The sequence below is a fragment of the Calliphora vicina genome, chromosome 1, assembly GCF_958450345.1.
Source record: "Calliphora vicina chromosome 1, idCalVici1.1, whole genome shotgun sequence".
Taxonomy (NCBI): domain Eukaryota; kingdom Metazoa; phylum Arthropoda; class Insecta; order Diptera; family Calliphoridae; genus Calliphora; species Calliphora vicina.
Window position 1 is genome coordinate 29,247,904 of NC_088780.1, and position 22,564 is coordinate 29,270,467.

At 31.2% G+C, this 22,564-nt stretch overlaps 1 long non-coding RNA gene across 1 annotated transcript in view; it reads right to left on the minus strand.

Moving 5' to 3' along the window:
• The window catches only part of LOC135963603 (uncharacterized), a 35,279-nt gene extending 14,782 nt beyond the window's left edge, over positions 1 to 20,497 (minus strand). Inside the window, exon 1 of the long non-coding RNA XR_010576852.1 lies at positions 20,394 to 20,497. This is a non-coding gene — a long non-coding RNA (uncharacterized LOC135963603). The remainder of the gene's footprint in view (positions 1 to 20,393) is intronic.
• Positions 20,498 to 22,564: the final 2,067 nt, after the last annotated feature.

The window sequence follows — 22,564 nt, forward strand, 5'->3', positions numbered from 1 at the left end:
CTAGTGAGGGAATGGCTACTGAGGGAATGGGCGCTCAAAAGTAAAATCGAAGCTTCCACACCCTCCATAGTGCCCACCTAAATGTAATCGATCATTTATGGGCCTATTTAAAACAAAAACACCGAAATTGTAACAAAATAATTATTAAATTAATAAATGTTTTTAAACCGTGCGAATTGTAATTGTTTTTGTTTTTGTTTTGATTTATTATCACTTATACTGTCAATAATAATAGTTAAACAAATTTATAGCTTATTTTTAAGTGAAATTTATTGAATAAATTAAATCGTATGAATAGTTTTGCTTAATACAAACACTGATCCATCCTTTTCATATATTCCACTGTATACTATGATTTAAAAACTTTTTAAATTAAAAACAAATTTACAGCTTAATTATTTCTAGATTCGTTATTTCTCTTAATATAAACACAATTGCACTATAAAATATTTTTCTAATTAAGTAAAATGTCACTGGCCTTTGCAATTCTCTTCACAGAGCAATGAACTTAAGTCCTTTGAGAAATTGTGTTAGTAAAAAAAAACCTTAAATAATCAAAACACTTTAGATTTAGCTGGTGTTTTCATATTAAAACAGTCAGTTGAGATATTTTACTGCAATTTGGCAAACAAAATATGATTTGCAAGCCAACAAATGTTTGACTGGAATTCTAGTTTTTTTTTTTGTTTTTTTTTCACAAAGTTTTATTGCTCAAAATCATTTTAAACGAGCCATAAGTTATACATTTTATATATAATTGCATAAATATGTAAGTTGTGACGACAGCAATACTTACATACAAATTGTTGTGATTTTTTTTTTAGGTATAGAAACTATTTAAGGAGTAGTGAATTTAAAATTAAATGTCTAAGAGAACAAATATTTAACATTAGCTTAGAGTACAAATTTCTTAAGTCCCCTTTTTATGTAAACTATGTTTTTAAGACATTTAAAATTTGAGAGTATCATATAAGAGGAATGAAGAAAAATGTACTGACTCTGAAGAATGTCAGCAGTCGTAGATGTGTTTGTCGTTCTTAAGAATATCAAGAAAATCGTTGTCCTTATTCAGAACTCTTCAGGCATCTAATGAACCATTTACAGCCTTCTTCATAATTGTTGATAACACAGTTCTTGTTAAACTATACCTCTGTGTTATCATTTCGCAAAAATAGGGACATTATATGGATTGGGAAGCTTACCTGTTTCATACAATGATCAATACGTAGAGGATCAACCTACAATAGCTGTCCGATGATAGTTGTGAACTTGGACTTTGCCAAGAAACTAGGGTCTAGTAGGACATTGGAGTATGAATTAGAAACACGGAATTTCCTTATATGTAATTTTGAAGGATACAAATCTGTCATTTATTCTCACTTAGTTATTGAACATTATATTGTAAACAACAAAGATTTTTTTTGCTTCGAAAATATCGTATTTTGTGCCAAGAAAGCGTCAAGTTTTACTTTACTTCTCTACTTCTTTACTTCATAAGCTCTCCAAAGCTTATGGTGAATATATTCCATCAGTTTGAACATACAAAAGACGTCCTGTTCGATTCAGAGTTGGTGATTTTGACACGGAAGACAAAGATCGCCAAAGAGGACATCCTAACAAGTTTGAAGGCCAAGAAATGGAGACATTACTTCATGCTCTTCAAGCAGCAATTTCACAACGTTTGCGAGCAGCAGGATTCATCCAAAAGCAGGGAAATTGGGTACCACACAAATTGAAGCCGAGAGATATCGAACTACGATTTTGCATATCCGAAATGATGCTTGATTTTTTGCACCCATGGCTATAATTGTTGCACTCATGGCGCTAAGGTAATACTCTGTATTTGGTGGGACGAAATAATAGACCAATCTATTATGAGCTGCTGAAATCCGACCAGACCATCACAGAAAACCTGTACGGAGCAGCTGATTCATTTGAAGTGAGCATTTGCCAAAAAATGCCCAGAATATCAGCCAGACATGAAACCGTAACACTCCGTCATGACACCACTCAACTATTTAGAATGTGTTGAAGTTTTGCCTCACCCGCTTTATAGTCCATACCTTGCCCAGTCCGAATACTATTTGATTCGATCGCTGCAGAATACTCTCTCGGGGTTTAGAACATAGTATCCGATATTGGCTTAATTCGTTCTTGGCCTCAAAAGATGAGCAGTTCTTTCTGATAGGAATCCATATCTTGCAAGAAAGAATGGAAAAAGTCATAGCTAACAATGGCCAATACTTTAAATAAATTTATATTGTACAAATGTTTCAAAATTAAAGCTTAACACCCCAACTATGAAAGAAATTTTATAGAAAATTTTTGTTAAAGTCGACTGTATTTTAAAATAGAACTATTCACCCTAACTATGAAAGAAATTTTAAAGTTAATTTTTGTTGAAGTCGACTTTACTATAAAATAGAACTTTTGCTTTTATTTGAAAAAAGCTTAAAATTTTTTCCAACATATCGAGCCCTTAGCGCCAAATTATCGTAAGCGAAATTTTTAAAATTTTTGTTTTATTGCTGAAATTAAAATTTTATGGACCGACTGATGTTTTAGCGTTCTCAGAATATCAAAATTGTTAATAACATCAAAAATATAGGGGGTACGATTTTATCGTAAGTCAATGTTTATATTTTACAGTAAACAAATTTTATCGTAAACGACACACAGTGGTATAGAAAAAAAAGAGGAAAATAAATATGTAACTTCTAAATGGTTAGATTGGTTTGAATGAAATTTCACATGCGCAAAGAAGAAGTCTTGTCGAGTTTAAGTTTTGAACGTGGAAAACCAATTTCAAAATTGTTGTTACCGAGGGGACCAGGTCCTTTCAAAAAACACCTATTTTTTATGTAAAATAAAATTTTAGGGCAAAAATTCTCAAATCGCGTATCCGATATCAAAATATAGTAACCGATTATAGGTGACCCAATATGTTTCTAATTATTTTGTGAAGGGTCCCGATAATCCCGACCCTGGTATTATATATTATAGCGAAAAAACTAAAAATTACCATTTTTGGAATTTTTCAACACTTTTTTGGGAATTACGGGATTGCTGATAATAAATTTCAAAATTTGTTTTTATTTTTCCATTTTAAATAAAAAAATCTACATAACTGTGAAATTTCATTAAAAACTATTTATAAATAACAATTTAATTTCAATTCGAAAAATTTTTATCTATGAAAAAATCCAATATAAAACATTTTTTGTCATATTTTTCTATAAAGTATTCCATGAATTTTTAATTGTCAAAAGTTTTAATATTTTTGCAAAATAGACAAATAGCTTGAACGAAATTATATTATATCGCATCATAACATTTTTAATTCTATGTATAAATTTCAAAATAATCAAAAAAAACCTTCTCCTGTAAAATTTGTGTTTTGTCGCTTACGATAATTTGGCGCTAAGGGCTCGATATGTAAAAATAAAAAAAAGAAATTTCAAAAAATTAAAATAACAAAATGTACATAAAGTTCAAAACAAAAATACAAAAGCAACATTTTAAATTATATTTGAAATTTGTTTTATGGTACGAAATTTAAAATAATAGTCAACTTTATAGACTTAGGTGGCATTTACACTTTGATTTAAAGTCATGTCGTTCTTTTTGTTTTTCTTATAAACCTCCTACGAAAATTCCCTTGCATTTATACGATGCCTTTTTTTGTCAACCACGTTTGCCTTTTTTTGACAACTAATCGTATCAACAACCAATCAGAAAAGAGCTCAAAGCAGAATATCAAAAAAAGTCTTGAAAAACAGAAAACTTGCCTTTTGTTTAGACGTCACAATTTGTTAGTACAAAAAATAAAACATGATTTTAGTCATGACTTAAAGTCATAATGTAAATGCCCCCTTAAAATCAACTTTAAGGCTTTTGCAGTTAGGCTGTAAAATTTTAAAAAATTCCGCATTTTTAAGTCACCTTAAAAAATTTCAATAATATTTTTTTCGTGAATAATTTTCGAACTTGGAATTAATGTAGGAGTTATGATTATCATCGAGTTAGGTCGTGTGATTTATGTCTATAATTAAGTATTTTCTGGTGAAGTTTATGTGGATACCAACATTTTTAAGAGATTTATGCTCTTTGAAGTGATTTTGGAAAGTATCCCTTGACGAATTATGAACCCATAAGCATGAAATTAGATCGCGTGATTTATTTCTACTTATAAGAAACTCATTTTTATTTGGATTTCAATATTTTGAAGAAATTTATACCCGCTAGATTGATTTTCAGAATTCGGCCTTATATGGGAGCTATGGTCAATTATGGATTTATTCGAAAAAAAAGGTTTAAATGTAATTTCCTTTTATGCAAACCTTATTTGTATCTTTAATTTAGTATCTTTAAAATCAAATAAAACAAAGTGTTTTTTACTCGTTTGAAAGGCCTATCGATGCCATTAAGTATGGCATATAACATCATGCAAATGTCCACGGCAGTTTCGGTGAGTAGCACATATCTGAAATGCCCAATTTTTATAGATGCGATGGGTTATGTTGGCTTTTACATTGTTGCTTATTCGCTTAGGCGTGCGACTTAAGAAAACAACACAAGAAAAAGTCTATCGTGGTCAAATTGCATGATCTCGGAGTCCAGTTCACATCAGCTCCACGTGAGACGACCATGCCCTCAAATTGTAGTGTTGAAACCACATAACGATGACGTTCATATCAACCAATTCAGGCCAACAGAAGTTGGTAATCATTGAACTAAGAAGTGAAATCGAAAAAATCTTAACACAAGTTTTTCCATAAAACTTTTAACCCAAGTATTATTTGATTCTTATACCCTACACCACCATAGTGGGGAGGGTATTATGCGTTTGTGCAGATATATTAGCCTTAAAGTATACCGATCGACTTAGACACTTCCTCTTTGGGCATGTGATTTCATTCAAATCGGACTAAGGATTTAGAAATTACAGCTTTATTTCCCTCTTTTTATACCCTACACCACCATAGTGGGGAGGGTATTATGCGTTTGTGCAGATGTTTGTAACGCCGAAAAATATTAGTCTAACACTCACCTTAAAGTATACCGATCGACTTAGAATCACTTTCTGAGTCGATTAAACGATGTCCGTCCGTCCGTCTGGTCGGATGGCTGTCCATGTAAACCTTGTGCGAAGAGTACAGGTCGCAATTTTGAAGATATTTCGATCAAATTTGGTACATATTGAAACTGGCTGGAATCGGATCATTATTTAACCTAGCCCCCATACAAATGTCATCCCGAAATTGGACTTTATCGGTCATAAATGCTTAATTTATAAATGTATCTCCACAAATTGCGCTCCAAATAAGTTTTATATATACAAAATTCATGTCACCAAATTTTGTTACCATCGGTTCATAATTAGTCATAGCTCCCATATAGACCTGCTTCCGAAAATCACTTTAACGTACATAAATCGCTTAAAAATTTTGGTTTACTCACAAAATTCAACATAGTAACCTTTCATATAGACACAAATCACACGACCTAATTTCATGGTGATCGGTCCATAATTGGTCATAGCCGCCATATAAGGTCCACTTTCGAAAATCACTCAAAAATATAAATTATTGAAATTTTAAAAGAAAAATGTTTTTGCTCTTTTACTTAGTGTAGGGTATTATATGGTCGGGCTTGACCGACCATACTTTCTTACTTGTTTTTCTGTTACATTAGTTACATTTGAAAAGTAAGTTTAATGTCAATTGTGTTCATTTCTTGTTAATCTGACTAAAATGAGTGACGAAAAAAAAGTGCATACTAAAATTATTAAATATTTTCTACAAAACCCAACATGGTCCACAAAAAGTAGGACAATTAAAAAATTTTAAATGAAATTTAACTGGCAAAAATTTGTTCGGTCTTTTCCGTATACAACAGTTACGTGTTTACCTTTTAAAAACGATGGTTTATTTCCTTTAAATAAACCGGATACTATTGATTACAAATAAAAGCAGTTTAGTAGTTTAAAATTGTAACAACTCTTTATTTATTAAAGTTTACACAACAACAGTTTAAATAGTCATAATATAATAATTCACCATAAATCGCACACTTAATTTGTACTTTATAATTTTGAAGAATGCAGTTGATGTTAACTCTAACAGCGCCTATGATAAACTGAACTATTTACACATAACGCCATCTTCTTTCCAGTAGCTTCATGAATGATCTTAACGTAACAAAACTAGAATGTTCGAGTTCTTGTGATTTTAGCAGCTTAAAAATTTAGTGTAGGCATAGTTACAAACAATGCACGCAATCAATATTATTGAAGTAGCTTCACTGTTTATAAACATGATGAATGAATGCTGCAAACAGTCGTTACAGAACATTAAATTCAAATACTAATGCAAATTCAATGGCTAGCTACCGAGGCAATATAGTCATTGTAACCAGAATGCAACTATTCTTATCTCTTTGTAATCCATGAGTGTAAATTTGAAAGCATGGTTAACTTGAAATATCTAATCAAATTAGGAAAGACTATCATTAGGATATTTGGGGGTAGTCATCAAAACAACACTAATTGAATAATTCTTTATAGTAAATAAAATAATTACTCAAACATTTTGATATAGAAACTGACAAATTTGATAAATTTCTGAAACTCTAGCTTTCAAACGCTTTTTAAAAGGTCATATACTATTTAAACAAGTCAATGTATTAATCCCACAGTAACTTGGCAACAAAAACCTTGAACTTTAAATTCAATTCCACAGAAAAGTAGTAAATAAAAATAGACAAAGAAGAGACTCCAAACAAAAAAATAAAAAATATTGAAAATGTCAATAGCCCCACAACAAATTTTAAATTATTTATATCTCCAAATATAAACATACACATAGATACTTACATATGTACAAACATTTGGTATGTAAGTATTTGTTAAAATTTCACAACTGCAAGTATACAATTATGTATGTGTAGCCAATGAAGCTGAAATTTTATTAACGTTTTAATTTTTTTCCTTTCTTTTTATAAAAAAAAGTAAAATCAAACAATGACCTTTTAATACTTACAGCCAGCATTAACCAACCTTCAACTTAATTGAAGTTAAAAAGTGAATACAACACATAATTTTGCAGTTGTAGCTGTTTGTTACCTTGCACCCACATATTTTATTTCATTTTAGATATTGGAGTTTATGACTCTTTGTTTCTATTTGGGGGAACGAGGGAGTGTTGAACAAAATTTCTAACCAGAATAATAAGAAGAAAAAAACATGATAATTCTATGGAAAATATTGTGTTGACGATGATGGCATGACACCCACATGTTGGACGAGAAGAATTTTTATTTAAGCAGGAGATAGAATTAGAAATACATGCATGCACTGACAGTGTGTTGTCCTTATATTATTAGAAAAGTGTGCGTATTAGGGTGGCGCTAAATATAAGAGACAGCATTTAATAACATTGGCTTTCATTTATTCATATTGATTTGCTGAATCACCACGGATATAAAAATCTTTGAATTCGGATGGGAAACAAAAAAATGGCACGAGTTTAAAAATTTTACATGTCGAAAGTAGCCTAATTTTAGCCCCCATAGCCCTGCCCCTGGAGCATTTTTAGGGCCCATTTTAATAACATAAACTCAGATTTATTTAAAAAAAATTATTCTGCTCCACTGTGCAGTCCAAAATCTGCTTAATTCACTATTTCTGCAAACACTTGCCTTCACCCTAATATTATATTAACTATATATGATGTTATAAAATGCATAATGCTTGATTTGTAATTCATGACTGGTATTTTCGAAAAATGTTTATTTTGTTGTTAGTATTTTCTATATATTTTGTAAAACAAATCTCTTTGTTAACTTATTTACTTGCTACTCCGCTTTTTTCTTTGTCTTTTTTTTTGTATATTTGTTTTCTATTTTTTGCAAAAAGTCATGAGAAATTCTTTGGTAGCAGCATCATACTTAAAGATAGACATTATCGTTATACCACCAGATGAATGCATGATGATACATTAACGTCATCAACTATATATTATTAAAATTACAAAACTAAATATAGAATAAAGAAACATCAATAAAGTGTGGTAATACATATTGTGGGAAGTGTAAGAGTCAAGTTGGGTCTTATTTGAAAGGACAGCTTGAATATTTAATAAAATGTTTGTAATATTAGAGAAAATTTTAAAATTTAAGTAGTTTTTTTTAGTTTTGAAGTGATGACAGTTAAGGACACTTCTATGTATTCATTATTTAAGATATATAGTATTAATTTTGCACTATGAAGTGGGTAGAATGTCAAAGTCCCTTTTTCGCGATGCAAACTAATAATATTATTTCAATATAGTTTGAAGTAATTGAGTCCATTCCAAATCCATTGCTGTGAAAGATATTATTCGTTTGTGATGATGAGTGCTATACGAAATAATAGCATCCACCAGTCTTGCAGTATGGAATTCTTATTCTGAGTCATTTTCACATATTGTGGTCATAGAACTGGTCGAAAGTTTGTCCCTCTAACTAATTTCTATACAACTTAGTCGACAATAAAACAAAACTGATATATGATTCGTCCAAACTTTCTGTAAATTTCTATTTGAATTCTGTAAAATTAGTTGGTCAGTTAATTTTAATCGAATAAAAGTTGAAAATATTTTTATTATTCTAGTGATCGATTAATGTTTAAACTTTATTCGATTATTCGCACGAATTCAATACATATTTATTACAAATCGGCTTAATTTTCAATTCATTTTGTGAATGCAGAAAAATTATTTTAATTAAAGTTTTATTAGATTTAAATCAACTAGAACATAATCATTCAAAGGTTGAATTAATTTTGTTGTAAATTAATTTAACCTTCAATGCTGGAAATCACCAACGCTATCAAGGCCTTGAAAATCAACAAAGTCCCAGGAATTGAGTGCGCCCCAGGAATTAATCGCCAGTGCGCGATTAATCTTCCCTATAATAGAAGAATTTTGGAGAATGGTGTGCCTTTACGATGTACTAACTGGAGCAGAATTACACTTTTGAGTATGGTGAACAAGATGGTAGCGCATATAATCATAAGCCGACTCACATCCACCTTGGAACCAGAACTCCGCCCGGAGCAAGCTGGCTTTCGACCACGAAAATCCTGTGTGGATCAAGTAAACACCCTAAGGGTAATCGTTGAACAGTCTGTGGAGTGGAGATATACCTTATATCTCGTATTTATCGACTTTGAGAGGCACTTGAATGCAAAGGCACCCCAACGAAACTAATATATCTTATTAGAAGCCTATACAGTGGCTCTACTTGTAGGGTACTCCACTATGGCAGGAATGCGTCATGTCACCTCTGCTGTTTAACATTGTTCTTGATGTAGTGATGTAGACCGCAACAGACGACTCCACCGGTATTCAGTAGGGCCTACACAAGCGGCTAGGTGATTTAGATTACGCCGATAACATTTGCCTACTATCACACACGTTCAACGAAATGTCTCAAAAATTAAGACTCCTAGAAGCAGCGACAACGAAAGCAGGTTTAAAGATAAACTTAGACAAGACTAAGTCCATGCGTGTAAACACCGACAACAGGCGGCCCCTTCAGTTGAGCGGCACCAAGGTTGAAGATGTTAACAGCTTCTGCTATCTCGGCAGTATTATCAACAACAATGGAGGATCTATCGCTGATATTGAAAACCGCATTAAGTGAGCCCGACGGTCATTTGGTCTTCTAAGTCCTGTATGGAAGGCTACCCATATCTCCAGAAAGACGAAAATCAGCATATTTAATTCCAACGTGAAGTCAGCATTATTGTATGGTTGCGAGACTTGGAATGCAGCTTCACGCGATATAAACGCACTCCAAGTATTTGCCAACAGATGCCTGAGGAGAATTTTAAAAATATTTTTTGGCCAAATGTCATATCCAACTGCGACCTGTGGACAACCAAAAACCATGTCCCTTTGCGTATCGAAATTTTGAGACGCAAGTGGAACTGCGTCTTAACACGGGCAGCCATTGAGTGGAACCCACAGGGTAACAGAAGAAGAGGAAGACCCGCCCACACGTGGAGAAGACAGCTGGATTCTGAAGTAGCAATCACAAGGAAGTCCTGGAATGAAATCAAACTAATACCTTGTAACAAATCTCATTGGAATATATTCGTAGTGGCCCTATGCTCCAACTTGGAACGACGGGAATAAATATATATATATGAGATAAATTCATTTGAACGAAGCCAAAGAATAAGATTAGGTGAATAAATTTATGGAATGACATAGTTTAATTCCGAATTAAGGTTTTAGTGACTTAATCTCAAATTGAATAAATTAATTCGAAGCTCTGGTACAAGTTTTTCATATTTTAGTTAAGTTTAATAATGTTGTGATCTTACGGTTTAATCGAAAATGTATTGAAAAATAAATGTAGAAATTATTTTTTAATAAAACTTTCAATGTTGACCAACATTGAAATAATCAAAATTATATGTACCAAATTTCATCAAAATATCTTCAAAATTGCGATCTGTACTCTGCGCACAAGGTTTATATGGACAGCCAGCCAGACGGACGGACATCGTTTAATCGACTCAGAAAGGGATTCTAACTTGATCGGTATACTTTAAGGTGGGTGTTAGACCAATATTTTTGGGCGTTACACACATCTGCACAAACGCATAATACCCTCCCCACTATGGTGGTGTAGGGTATAAATAAGCAAAGGAACAATCCAGACACCTTAACGAAAGCTATATTAAAGTGACCATTATGGATTGGAGCGTGGAGGATATGTGCAGAAAATTGTGCTGAATCAAATGGTAAGAGGAAATTGGTTAGATTACAAAGGCTGCCAACGAGTGATCAGTTGGATACATAAAGTGATCCCTTAATGATACTCCTTGCATGTGCAATTCGATATCATAACAACCTCATACACGAAGGAAAGAATCTTCCTAATATTCAGCTACGATAAACCTGTCTTGTCCTGAAATACCAAACTACCCAATATCGCAGACCTTAACTTCTAGAGTTGTAGGTCCCGACAGAAATGGACTGCTCCTGATCCTTATCATACCAACTATACCGACAGAAAATGTATTCCACAAACTCTTCGTTATCCTACGTAAGTCACCATCCCGTGAGAGCTCCAACAGTACCGCCAACTTATGATAGAAATGTTCGATGTCCAGCATGTAGTCAGAGTAGAACTTTGGGAAGCAGAACACCAATCGATTAGTAGATTTTCTCGTTTTGTAAACGTGAACCAGTTTTGGCTAGTTCCTCCACAGCATTATTGCTATGTACATCAGTATGATGATCAGCACTCTGAATAATCCGTGTTAAAATATCTCGTCATCTCATTAAGATTAACGCGGCATTTAAAAACCAATGTAAATATTTGTTAAATATATCGATTATTCTCACTGCATATCCTGTAGTTTGCTTACCGACCTCTTAAGGGCAGAAATGTTAATTCTGCCCTTCTCATGTATATAAATTAATAGTGACTTCCCCTGATAGATATTTTTTACCACACAGAGAAAACAGATTCATAGTAGCTACCGAATTTGTTGACAATCGATTGATTCTACCTAAGTGAGCGAATTTTACAGTTGTGACTACAAAATTTTAGAAGGTGTAACAAAAGTTTGCTTTGGCTTTCTTTTGATAAAAACGAAATATTCTATGTGTGCAACCGAATCATTCGATTGGCAACAAATACGGTTGCTACTACGAATCTGTTTTCTCTGTCCACTATCTCAATGATACACTTAAAATCTAAATTAAGAATGTTAATTATACTTTAAGGTTTGTATGCTTTGAGAGTCTATTCTCATGTTTAAATTTCCTCCAAGAACCAGTTGACAACCAATTACACTTATTATAAACAGACTCACAGTATCTTTGGACAGTATATTGAAGTCTGTGTTTAGTTTTCGAGAATTGTGTTGTAATATTTAGGTTAACTTATCTCCTGAACGAATAAGTATTTACATATATTGCATTTAGTGACGTACTTTCTACTAAATGTTTTAATGAGTTTCATTACAAATTTCATTAATGGATATTTTACTACAGCGTAGTAAGTAAGTATTTATTATGACTGATATCCAACTGTCTGTGACGTATTTTTTCATTTAACCATTAAAACGTATGTAAAAGCCCTAGTCCTCTTTGTACTCCTGCAGCAAATCAATATATTAAAATCAATCATGGAAACCTGTTGTTGTCGATAAAATATTGTGTATAAACTTGTATTACGTAGTTTGTTGGTCTGGTCTGGTCTCGCTTAATTAAATTCATTTATGCAAATTGCGAAATTTTTATAGTGATAAAATAGTGTGTGTGTGTAAATATGTAAAAGTGTGTGTGTGTGTATTTAATGTGAATGTGTTAGTAAGTAAGTTAATTAATGTTTGTAGATGTAGTTGTAGTGTTTTGAATTGTGTTGAATAGCAAGTAAATCACTGCATGCTACAGTCTAAATGAAAGGGTCTAGTTGTCTGTCCGCCTATCTGTCAGTTTGTTTGTATGTAATTTTCATTGTTTGTTACGCATTAAGGCCACACCTTCAATTTAAATATTTCTATTTATTTCTCTAACTAGTCATTACAATTACTCTTGCATAAAAATACTAACATACAGTATCGATACTGTTTAGACTTACAAGCTATTTTTTTTTTTTGCTATTTTTTCTAATCAAAGACAATGACATTCTTTTTGTTTTTCGTTTTTGTTAATGCCAATACTTTTATTTGTATGTTTGAATAAGAGTTGGGTTCATTTGCATGAATGTTTGTTTGTGTGGCTTTTAGGGTGGCCCAAATTTTGCAACTTTTCTAATTTCGTTGCTCTCAAGGTCTAAAATTGTTCTTCGTCATCTAAAAGTTTTATTCCAAAATATTGAAAAAAATCCATTTAAATAGTTTTTGGTTTTCATTAACTTATATGTGTTTAACTCGAAAAACCATTATAAAAAACAATTAAGAGAGCTGTGCTGAATCTTATGTACCCTTCACCAAATTTTACTTCAAAATAAAAATTTTAAAATTAATTTTTTGTTCCAAAGTTCTTTGAAATATCTATCATTAGATATCCATATTGTCTATAATGACTTAGTAATCCAGATATAGGTCAAAAATCGAGGTTGCCCTGGTTTTTTCCTTATATCTCAGCCATTTGTAGACCGATTTTCTCGATTTTAAATAGCAACCGAGCCGGAAGAGTTACGTAGATATTGATGTATGAATCGTGTATGTAATTTATTTGGAGGCTTCGGAAAGTTAATTTCAACAGACAAACAGACATACGGACATGGCTTAATCGACTCCACTATCTATAAGGATCCAGAATATATATACTTTATAGGGTCGGAAAATTATATTGTGGAAATTACAAACGGAATGACACACTTCTCACAAAGGTGAAGGGTATACAAATCGTAAAATTTCATGCAAACCCCAAATCCCAAATCCAGTGGGATGTTTGTGCAGATGTTTGTAACGCCCAAAATATCTAACACCCACCTTAAAGTATACCGATCGACTTAGAATCACTTTCTGAGTCGATTAAACGATGTCCGTCCGTCTGGCTGGTTGGCTGGCTGTCCATGTAAACCTTGTGCGCAGAGTACAGGTAGCAATTTTGAAGACATTCCGATCAAAGGACGAAGCCTTTTGAAACTGGATGAAATCGGTCCATTATTTCACCTAGCCCCCATACAAATGTCCTCACGAAATTGGACTTTATCGGTCATAAATGTTTAATTTATATATTTATCTACACAAATTTCGTTCCAAATAAGTTTTATATATGCAAAATTCATGTCACCAAATTTTTTTACGATCGGTCCATAATTAGTCTTAGCTCCCAAATCTCCTAAAAATGTTGGTATATACACAAAATTCAACAGAAAGAATTTTCATTAAGACAAATCACACGACCTAATTTCAAGTCGATCGGTTTATAATTGGTCATAGCTCCCATATAAGGCGCACTTCCGAAAATCACTCAAAAATATAAATTATTGAAATTTTAAAAGAAAAATGTTTTTGCTGTTTTACTTAGTGTAGTGTATATGGTCGAAATTTCAATAAATTGAGAGAATTGTTTTTGATTCAAATAAACACTAAATCAGAATTAACAATTAACTGTGCCGAATATTGTGTACCCACCATCAATATGTGAGAATAAAATGCTTTTCTGATATAGGGGGAAAGTGCCAATTATGGACTGATCATCGCGATATTAAGACAATAATTTACAAGTAATTTTCTGTCAATTATGAACTGATCCTCACAAAAGGTTGGTAGAACGATTTAGGTTCATATAAAACTTGTTTCATCGCTATATTAAGACAACTATGAATGTTCAAGTCATTTTCCATGGGGTGGCTTGTATGGGGACTAGGGATAGATGTTGCCCGATTTTCAACATACTTTACAGTAAAATTTCTGAGTACTTAAAAAATCAAGTTATTTATGACTGCTCAAACAATATTCCGGGGTGTCATTTGTATGGGGGCTAGGTGAAACCATAAACCGATATTACCCATTTTCAATACCAAACAAACCCAATCAACAAGTAGTATTTGTGGGAATGCAGCCAGCTACCTGTTCGTTTGGGTCCTATCGTGTTTTCTCAAACAATATTCCGGGGATGCCATTTGTATGGGGCTAGGTGAAACCATAAACCGATATTACCCATTTTCAATACCAAACAAACCCAATCAACAAGTAGTATTTGTGGGAATGCAGCCAGCTACCTGTTCGTTTGGGTCCTATCGTGTTTTTGCTCAAACAGTTAGACAGACGGACATAGCTAGATCGTCTTAGAATCTTATGGGGGCCCAGAATATACATATATAATAATATGGGTCTGCAACATATATTTTGATGTGTTACAAACGGAATGACAACATCAATATACCCCCATCTATGGTAGCTATAAAAAAGCAAATTTTGAAGATTGTGCCTATTATAGGTTAGTATGAGGAACGATTTGAAATTGGCGGCTTTCGAAGAAATTTGTTAAAATAATTTCGTAAAAAAACACTTCATAGCTAATTTACTAATATATAATTAAGGGTCAAAATTGTCCAAGACATCAAATATTCCCCATTACATAAGATTTGGGGTTCGGGAGTTAACCCAGAGCGTCAAATGCCGGAAGTTTTTCTTTACTTCTTTAATTTGAAAAATGTGCACATCGAAGCATATAGTGAATGTGTTCCGTCGCTTTCAATTAGCGAGAGATGGCTTGTGCTGTTCAGAAGTGGTGATTTAAATACGGAAGACAAACATCGCTTAGGCCGGCCAAAAAATGTTTGCAGACGGAATTACTCCAAGAATATTGTTTTCAAACTCAACAAGAGCTCGCAAAGTCATTGGGAGCTACTCAAGCAGCAATTTCAAAATATTTGCAAGCAGCAATAATTCGAAGCGTAGGCGATCGTATGTGAAATCCAGCTAACCAGCCGAATCGACACCAAAGCCAAATATCCATGGCGCTAAGGTCCCAACTGGGTGGGACCAAAAGGGTCCTTTTTATGAGCTTCTGAAGTCTAGCCAGACCTTCACAGGGAATCTAGACCGAACGCAACTGATGCAATTGAAGTGAGCATTGGCCGAAAAACATCCAGAATATGCGGGAGACATGAAACCGTAAAATTCCATCATAACAACGCTCAGCCACATGTTGCACTACCGGTTAAAAAGTATTTAAAATGCAGTGGTTCGAAAATTTTGCCGCATCCGCTTTATAGTGCAGAAAGTGCCCGGTCCGTGTACCATTTGTTTCGATCATTGCAAAGCACTCTCTCTGGGATACGCTGCACTTTGGAACAGACTATGCGATATTGGCTTGACTCGTTCGTGGCCTCAAAAATTGAGCAGTTATTTTGGCTCGGAATAAATATGTTTGGATAAATTAGAAAAATAGTTGGTTTTAGTTAATAATGAATAAAATAAGACCCATCCGAAGCAAATCTATTTTTTTAGGGTATGTCTAAGGTCCACCCTAGTACGTATGTTAGTTTTTCTTATTAAAATATTTATTTATTTGAATGTCTATGTCTCATTGTCTTTGTTTTATTTATATTTATACATGATTATTTTTTATTACTTATATGTATACAATACAATGCACACATACACATACATATGTATATGTACATTTCATGTTGACTTAAATTATGACGCAATTTTGATTACAAATGAATACAATAGATTGATCATCGCCATCATCATAATCATTATCAACAACACTGATGTTTGCATAACAAGGAAAACCATAAATGTTGTGAAATAAAAAAAACTGCCAATGCGTAGTGGAAATAAAAATTCATACTATTTGAATAAGCAAGAGTTGAACAATCAGCTGGGATGAATCTTATATTACTTTTGATAACTATATTTTATTTTTATACCCAACATCAAGAATGGTAGGGGGTATATTACTGTTGTCATTACGTTTGTAACATATCGAAATATTGGTCGTATAAACAAAAAGTATAAATATCCTGCTTCTGATAAGATTCTAAAACAATCTAGATACATATATATATCCATCTGTCTGTCTGTTGAAAACACGATAGCTTCCAATAAAACGATATAGCTGGCTGAAATTTTAAACAAGGTTTGTTTGGTATTGAAAATGAGCAATAATTGTCCAGGATTTCACATAGCCGCCATACAAATGTCAACCCGGAATACTGTCTGAGCAGTCATAAATATGTTGATTATGTGGATATCCTGATAAAATTTAGTTCTAAGTACTCTCCCTAGAATAAAACTTAAACTGTTCAATATAAAAATTCTCAGAAAGACGTAAATTGATTCAAATATTGTACAAATTCATCAAACATTGAAATATGAGCATATTACTCGGTATTTATAAATAGATGCTTCCGATACATTTATAGATGAGGTGGTCCACTTACGATTAAATTTGCCTCCCGTGGTACAAAATTGACATTATTGTTTGAACACCACTAAATTGTATTTTATACAAAGGGCCATGATGTCAAATCGGGCCAGAAATCTGAAGGCACTCTATATTGTTATAACCCTGACACTCTGTGCTTTTTCAAGAAATGTAAAATCTGTTTTTGCAGACACACAGAATAAAAAGATAACAGTTCTTAAATAATTAAAAAAAATTTTAAACACTTGGTTAACTTTTGTAAAAATTTTATTAATTAATTTATTTGTAAATTGTTATATTAACAATTTTTATTATTTTCCTATCAAGTATTTCATTTGTTCAATAATTCATTTAAATAAATTAAAAAAATGTCAAAAAGACAAATTAATTTTTACATTTTAAAATACAAATCTATAAATAAAATATGAATTGTTATTAATGGAAATTTTCGCGAATTCTCTAAGAAAAATATACAAGGTAGGTCTATGAAAAAAGTTGTTGTAAATTTTAAGCGAATAACATTGGACGAAAAATCATTTAAAGAGATATGTATTTTTTCCACAGGGTACACGTACAAATCTGAATGTGCGTACAATGGTCCTTCGCAAGAAATATAGCAAATACGATTGATCATCTTTGAATAAATCTGTATAAAATACAAGATTCTATCCAACATTATTAAGAATTATACAGCGACCACATGTGTCGTTGCTCCAATGCATTCTCCTCTCTAACCAAATTCAAAGTCATACCTGATGTATAATCCATGTTATCCTCGATTATATCCTCGATTTTCCGACATAAGTAATAGAACTCAGCCAATAAGATTGGGATGAAATATCAAAAAAAAATCCTTTTTCAATGCAATTTTCAAGATTAAAACTTGTTTATTAATAAAGAACCATTTAAGTAAACCTTTTAGTGTTTTTCTTAGTATAGAAAGGTCAATTAAATAGTAATAATTTCTTTTAAATTCATTAGCGAAAAGGAAAATTAACTGTTAACAACAATACTGTTTAATATGATTATCTTAATGTTTAAATATAATAGTTGATTGTTAACCTTATAAATATCTGTTAGACCTTTTTTCTTCCTATTCTATTTGATGGTATTTGAAACTTATTTTCTGATTGACAATATTGGAGTTTTTTAAACATTTTAATTATTTTTTAACGTACTTCTTTTCGCTGTCCATTAATTAATTATCTGGAAAAGATAATATCTGACATATTTTTAAAAGCTAACGTGATTAAAAAATACTAATTTGTTGGACCAAGGATACGTTTTGTCTGGAATAGTGTTTTTTTCTGATTAACACTTCAGTTAATATCTAGAAAATATGCCATAACATAGGCAATGTATACAGCGCCATGCAAGACTGCCTCCACTGAACATCCCTTAAGGTATGCCTGTTGTACTTTGCTGAAGCTAACCGGAGTGAGGATACTCATTGCAGGGACATGAACTGATTTCTGTATAGTAGATTGTACTTTATTATTATCGCTTTGAGATTAGATATCTCTCTCCATTCTTTCTCAATGTGTTGTTAAATAGAACCCTCATTATTCATATAATTCGGCTCGTAATAAACAAAATTTGGTGAACATTGATAAAAAAAATAATCCTGAAAATTTTTTAGGTAAATGGGTTGAGGTTAAGATTTGAGATGCATTTACAAAGGGAAAAAATGCATTTTTTTAGTTTTTGTAAAAGAATATAAATGTGTACATAATTGTCCTTCTAATGAGATATAAAGGACAATAATTGTTTAAAAAGTATTAAAGTTATTAAAAATTCCCCAGGTCATTAGCGTGTCTCAGGTCACTAGAACAAGAAATGTAGGAAGAAAATTAACATATTTTTAGAAATATTAAAATAAAAGCACATTTGCCCAATTCACAATTGGTGTTGTAGCATTGTATCGTTGTATGTCGTAATTATATTTATTAATGTTTTGGTTTTGTTTCGAAAAATTTGTTTGAAAAATATTTATGACTTACAACGCTACAACACTACGACATCAATTGTGAATTCGGCAATTATTACTTAAAAGATATCCATATTTTCTTGTATATGATTTCTTATCTTCGTAGGATACCGTTAACCTATTAGCAGGTATGCCCAAAACATTTAATAGCAGTTTCAAAACTCCATTTTCAAATTTGTAAAAAATTTTTTAAACAAATTTCAGAATTTTTGGGATTCATCGAGAATATAATAGGGAATAAAAATATGTAAAAATTCTGAAAACACCTCTTATGGTTTTATAGTACCTGCGATTTAAATTTTGAAATTTTCGAGAAAAACAAATTATTTGGCCATATGTTGGCGAATGAGCTCAATGAGCTCTGAATATTATAGTCCAGATATTTCTAAATACTCTCTAAAAGTTTTACTAGAATTAGAAAATGCTAAATCTTAAATCGTGAATATCAAAGTTAAAATTGTTCAGTATTTGGAATTTTTCATGGGATGATAGCGAAATGTTATATATTTTGAGCAGATTTTGATGAAATTTAAGAAAAATATAACATGAATTCTAGTGTTTATAATAACAGCACAAAAATGGAAATTAATCTTTAATGGCACTTGGGGTTAAAATGACCTCAAATTTTTGAAATCATAAAACCTTGCCAATTTCAATAGTGCTGATCAAAATTTGATTTTTTAAAGAAGTAAACTTAAAAATGTTTTAAAAGACGAGTTTCTCAATGAGCCTCAAAAGTGAGTAAACACCAGCGATGAAAATCATTATAGTCCGACTTAAATCTTGTTTTTTTCACAACCGAATCTATTATTCAACCCAATCTCCAAAAAACCGAAACTTTAAAATTTTAATCGATGGATAAATTTTAGAATTTTCATTATCTTAAAAAAAATTAAATAATTTTTGGTGTATACTCACTTTTGAGGCTCACTGTATTTACATAGTTTTAAGCACGATATTGTTTAAGTCACCAATAAAAAACAAACTGACTTAAACAAATTTAATTGTTTAGCAGAATGCCAAAGATGTCAATAAAACAGTTTCAAAGACTTTAGAAAAGGTGGATAGAAAAGTGACCACTAAGCCGCAAAGAGTTAAAATGATAAAATACTGATTATTTTATAGTTTTTTCCAATGTGTGTTCAGAGACAGAAGACAAGGTATCTTCGATCCATTCTTTCCTAAATTTTCTTCTATGTTGCATCACGAAGTTTAAAAATGTTCCCCCATTCTAAACATTAACTTGACTATACCTATGCTATTTATCCATGTTAAGTTTTATTAAATTTAATTGTATTTTTTTCGTTTGCATAAATAATAAGCCAATGGTGTTTTAGTGAAAACCTGCTACATATTAAGTTTTCTATTAAAACGATATGCTAATATTATCTACATGATCATTCATTGAACACATGATAGCATGGCGTATACTTTATTTTAATTACGAACGGTGCACCGTACGTATGAGTAATATTTTTTAATTAGAAAAAAATATTAAATTTACTTACAATTATTTTGTGTTGTTTATTTGTTTTGTAAACAGCGTTGTGTAAATATTCGTTGTTATTTTAAATAATCCTTAATTTTGTTGTTGTTATTGTAATTGTTGTTTGACTTTGTGTAAGGTTAGTGATTTATTTAGCTTTTAACTCTTGGGAAATAATTATTAATATTTATTTTTATTCTTATTTTTTTGGATTATGCTTATTAGGTTTTTAAATTTTATATATTATTTATATTTATGTGTGTATTGTATGTTAAATAGTATAATTATTTAATGAAACATGTTGCATTTAACTGTAAGTAATTTGTTACTCTTATTTGAGATGTTATTTTTTTTTCGTTATGGAAATTTACTCAAGCAAATGGCGAGGAGAGAAGGGATTATTTTGTTTATAACAGAGAATTTGTATGTGTGTATGTATAAGTATTATTTGACAAATGTTATTGTTGTTATTATTGTTGCTTTAGCTTTCAAGTTGAATGATGACATTTGAACATTAATAACAAATGACATGAACGAATGATTAAACCAAACGAATTAACAAACGAACAGTTGAATTATTTTAACGAACACTGGAGAATTCACCTCGTTAGTGGAGTTGTTGTTGTTGTATTATTAAATACAAATGAGTAGAGTAGAGCCAGAGATTATAAAGAGAGCGTTTTTGTTGTATGGTTAAATGTATTAGAGAGAGTAAAGGAATTTAATGATTTTCTTGTTGGGAATTTATTATTTTTAATAATTTATTTATAGGGAATTTTTTTTGGTAATTTTTCTAGGTTTAATTTATAGAGGCACGTTTTAATTTTTTAATTTAAATATTTTATTTAATTATTTGTGAAATTATTTACACTTTTTACAAATTATTAGGTTGTTTGCAGGTTTTTTTCTGAAGATTTTGGCCACTTTTAACAAATTTCCTTTTTCTTTTTTACACAACACAAAAAAAGAGGTGAAATTTGTAGGTTTGAGAGTTAAATTGTTCCCGTTGTCCCGTTTTTTTATCTCGATTTTAACACAAGGAGTGAGAGTGGGAGAAAGATAGAGAGAGAGTGTGGTTGGTTTCTAGAGCTTAAATGAATTTGAAACAACTTTTAATGTTTATTAAACAATATTTGTTAGTTTATTATAATTGTTGACTTTTTCCTTTATTTATAATTTATTTTTTTGAATGTGTGTTTTAAGAGTGTGTAGATAACGGTAACGGGTCGTGTTAGTGGTGAGTTTAATTCAAGAGTAACATTTAGCAGTTAGTTGAACTCTATAGTTATTATGCATGAGGTTTTTCATATGTAAGTGTATGTTTTAATAAAAATCTCTTCACACTTTCTTATTCATTTTGCATTTTGCTTCGTTTCATTTCATTTACAGTGTGAATATTTTTCATAAATTTATCTTTCGTTTTTCTATTCTATTTGTGCTGTATGGTGAATTTCAAAGAGCTTAAAAAATACTTTTTTTTGCGTTTTCCTCTGATTAATTGCCTTTTTAATGCCTTGTTACATATATATTCCTCGAATTGCTTATTCTGCTTCTTGTTCATGGTTATACACAGCTATTTACATGGAGAATTTTTTTCTTTCTTGACTTGCTTTTCATATGCTAAATATTTTCAAGATTTTTTCTGTTATTTTTTTCACAAAAATAATAAAACAAAATTTCTTATTTTTTTTTATTGAACTTTTTAAATTAAACTTTATTTAAAAAACGAGTTTTAAATTAGCTGTTATCATCTAACAAAACTTTTATTTTTAACCTTTTTTTCACATTATTGTATACAGAAATTTTTCGTTTCCTTCATTTCATACCAAAAAAAAAAAATGATGATACTCTTCTGCATATTTAATCACTTGAATTTTTAAAACTTGATTTTCTTTTTTTTATCTTTAACTGCTATAATTTTTATTTCTTAATAAACATTATTTTTTCAATATTTTCCATTTTTTTCCTATATATATTTTTTTGTTAAATAGTTTATGTATGAAAAAAGTTTATCTACATATATATATATATATATTTTTTTGTACACTTTGTTCCTTGAAGTTTCTTTCTTTTTATATACTGAAGGGTTCTTTTTTTATCTCAATATATTGTATGTATGTATATATTTTTTCCTTTTTTTTTCTTAATTTTTTGTTTGTTACGCGCTCTACGACGACGACGACGGCGACACCA